Source organism: Pelophylax lessonae (assembly GCF_965119305.1).
Source record: "Pelophylax lessonae genome assembly, chromosome: 4".
NCBI lineage: Eukaryota > Metazoa > Chordata > Amphibia > Anura > Ranidae > Pelophylax > Pelophylax lessonae.
Window position 1 is genome coordinate 309196974 of NC_138771.1, and position 3633 is coordinate 309200606.

Below are 3633 nucleotides of genomic sequence, written 5' to 3' on the forward strand. Positions count from 1 at the left end.
TGTGTCTTCTCATGCTAGCAGGGGATGCAAGATCCTTTCTGTAAAGCCCAGCTTTCCTTCAGGGGCAGTTGGCCAAGGAATCTTCATCAGACTAGCTGGAAGTGCCAGTCTGCCAGCGAATAATGCAATATCCTTTGCAGAGGCATAGGAACAGCAATATGGATTTTGGAATTAAGGTTTATTCTATCATTAGGTAGTGTTGGGTGGCCTGCTGGGAGTTCACTTCAATAGCTTAACCCACTGACTGCATATACCTCTTTCTAAAGTGAATCGACTGCTATTCAAGATAAAATCAGTGATGTCTAGATTTGGGACTAATCCCTTAGGTTAGTCACCTAGGCCCAGAACAAAGCGTTGGTGACAGAGCCTAAGAAGAGCTATAGAAGAGATTGAAAGATCCATAATCATCTTTCTTTGGTCGCCTAAATCCAAGTCTGCTCCTCCCTAGGAGCAGCAAAGTTACTTTCACTCAAAATTGCCCAGTAGGTGTTATTGCAGGAATTGTTGCAAATTTGGGCAGAGGAGGCTCAGGATCGGTGAGGCCTGTGCAGTAAAGAAGTCATTGGAAATGTCTTTTCACTCCTTTAACTCCTCTAATTCCCACTATGGTCCTTTAAACCTTTAAGCAAATGTTACCAAATCTTTTTCCAACAGTGAGCCATCAATCCATTGTTCTTAGTCGAAAAGCAGATTTAGGGAGGAAATGGAATGACGAATCAAAATTCAAAACTTCATATGGAGTCATTGAGAACAATCATTCAAACCATCAGATAAAGCAGCTGTAGTTTTCTCTATATCTAGTTGATGTATACATACACTTTTCGGTACACCCATGCTACATTCCATACGTGTATGCTGTCATGTTTGTGTCAGGAAAACGGAAAATCTTATACTTACTTGACGGTAATTTTCTTTTCCTGATGCAGGTAAAATAAATAAGAAAAAGGCTCGGCGGCGGGGCAAGCAGGAGGACAGAACTTCCGATGATGGCGCCGCGGCACTGGACCAGGCCTATTTCTGACACTTGTTGTTTACAAGTTGAAATCAGTATTTTTTTCTATAAAATTACTTACAACCCCCAAACATCATATATATATAACTTTTTAGCAGAGACCCTAGCCTAGAGAATAAAATGGAGATTGTTGCTATACTTTATGGCACACTTATTTGTGCAACTGTCTTACAAACGCAATTTTTTGGGAAAAAATACACTTTTTTCCAGGTTCACTGCGATTGTGTTTGCCCCTGCCATTGCCAGTCAACTAAACACAGTGTGTTTGTGTGTGTCGTGACTCGTGACAACTCAAAAGCTTATACTCAGCCTCAGCATCAACTCAACACACACACACTGTGTGTGTGTGTTGAGTTAATGCTAGAGCTGCGATAAGCTCTTGAGTTGTCACGACAGTCAGTCAGTCACGTTACAGAAAGAAAACTTTACCTGCACTGCACTGAGCAGCACTCTACCACGTCGATTACATCTGTTACTGAAGCCAAGCTAGTCAACAAGCCACCATTAGAGGAAGGAAAATCCTTGAGAGAATAAATTGTAAACTGAAGCTTAACCTTGAGGAAATCCTATGGGGGTCACATTCACAAACTCACAAATATAGTATATTACACAAGAATCCACAATTGGTGTATTTATTTGTGATCCAATAAGATGAGATTTACTTGAGGTTAAGCTTCAAATGTACAAGTTATTTCTCTCAATGATTTTCCTTCCTATAATGCTGCACCGTGGCTGGCTTGGTGTCAGTCAGTTGTCTAGAAGAAAATACACTTTAATATTATTTATTTGGTTGAGGGTTAAATGAACCCCTGCCTACTTGCCTACAATGCCTAGACACTTTTAGTGTGAAGCAACGGAACGGATTATGGATTGGAAATGGACACATTGGACAGGACAATCTTCAAAAACAAGTCATCAGTGCTATAAAGCTATAAACAAACCTGGTGGTGTGACTGACTGGTGACTGGCGGCAGACTGAATTAGTACTTACTAATTCATTAAAAACATGAATTAGTAATTATTTCAGTGCTTAGCATTTGGGAACATGTAGGTTTTTCTGTAAGAACACTAGATGATCCACATGCTCAGGTTTCAGACTGCTTCTTTTCGCTGTTATAACATCTCCTGCAGTAGAGAAAACCCGCTCTGCAGATACACTTGTACCTGGGATACACAAGTATTGCTTTGACAGCTGAGAGAGGAGGGGAAATATGACCTCATGCTCACGCCACCATTTCAAAGGGTCCTCAGTGAGAGGCAGAGGTGGGGCTTTACAATATTTTTCCATTTCGTCTTCTGCCTTGGCATAGGGGGTCTTAGGTTCTACTGCCCCAGCAAAGTCATGAGCAGCGATGTTGTGGCCTTTTTTTTGGGAGGAGAATGGCTGTCCTCAATGGGTGTTTCTTCTTCCACAGTTGCTTTTTCCCTAGGCACTTCATCCACATTTGTCCTTCTATTAGATGTAATCTGTGTGTTTGAACAAAAGGTAATAGTATAAGAAGAGCTAAACTGACTAAGAGTGTGATTCATTGATGAGGTGTGGGAAACTGCACGGTAATCCATACCATACAGTTCCACTTCCCACACCGCATCAGTGAATCAGGGCATGTTATTACACAACACAATGTAGCTGAGCTTCTAGCTGTCTGGGAGGAAACATGATGAAATTCTAATTACCTCCAAAGATGCAGCCTCCTCAGTCACTCCTCTGTATATCTCCGATCTCTCCTCCTCTGTGAGAATAAAAGGCAGTCCTTTAAAGCGAGGATCCAGTGCAGAGGCTGTATGAAGGATCTTCTTCTCTGCCTCACTGCTGTACCTCTTCAGGAGATCTGTTTTGATGGCATTCTTGATCTCATGGGTCATGGGTGTGTCTCCCATGGTGTCTGTCATGCTCTGGAGCAGTTGTGCATTTAGAGGGGCAATGAGAGACACTGTTGGGTTGCGTTCTTCTGACATCAGCAAGGTTGCATCCTTCATTGGCTTTAATGCACTCACAGCATCCTCTGCATTTGACACATCTGTTTCATTGAGAGTGCAGAGATCAGACTCTCCTTTTCTGACTTCTGGAGACAGCAAGGTGGCACAAACTGCAGGTTGTTGTTCTAAGAACCTCTCGACCATGTCATATGCGCTGTTCCATCTTGTTGGCACATCAGTTATTAGCTTATGATTCTTCAGGCCCAGACATTTCTGTTTCTCTTTTAGACAGTGGCTTGCTCTACTGCTGCGATGGAAGAATGTGGATATTCGTCACACTCTGGCGAGAAACCTGGAGAGCGTGGCCCCTTTCAGTGCCCGCTGACATGCAAGATTGAGTGTATGGGCAAAACATTTAACATGAGGAAATTTACCAACTTGAGCTGCAACTATCATGTTCGCCGCATTGTCGGTCACAAGCACTACAGATTTATCAGACAGCTGCCATTCTTCCACGACATGAGACAGTAGCTCTGCCAGATGAGCACCTGTGTGAGACTCATAAATGGCTCTTGTTTGCAACACATGTGACAAGACCTGCCAGTCCTTAGTAACGTAATGTGCTGTTATTGTAACATAGGACTCCGTTGTGACTGAAGTCCATGAATCACACGTTATTGCGACTCGACTGGCTTGGTTCA

General features: G+C 42.7%; 1 pseudogene across 1 annotated transcript; it reads right to left on the minus strand.

Moving 5' to 3' along the window:
• Positions 1 to 2042: 2042 nt before the first annotated feature.
• On the minus strand, positions 2043 to 3136 carry LOC309552627 (E3 SUMO-protein ligase ZBED1-like; annotated as a pseudogene). The gene is made up of 2 exons: positions 2690 to 3136; positions 2043 to 2521 (listed from the first exon to the last, which is right to left on the minus strand). The product of its transcript is annotated as an E3 SUMO-protein ligase ZBED1-like (transcript).
• Between the last annotated feature and the right edge of the window lie 497 nt (positions 3137 to 3633).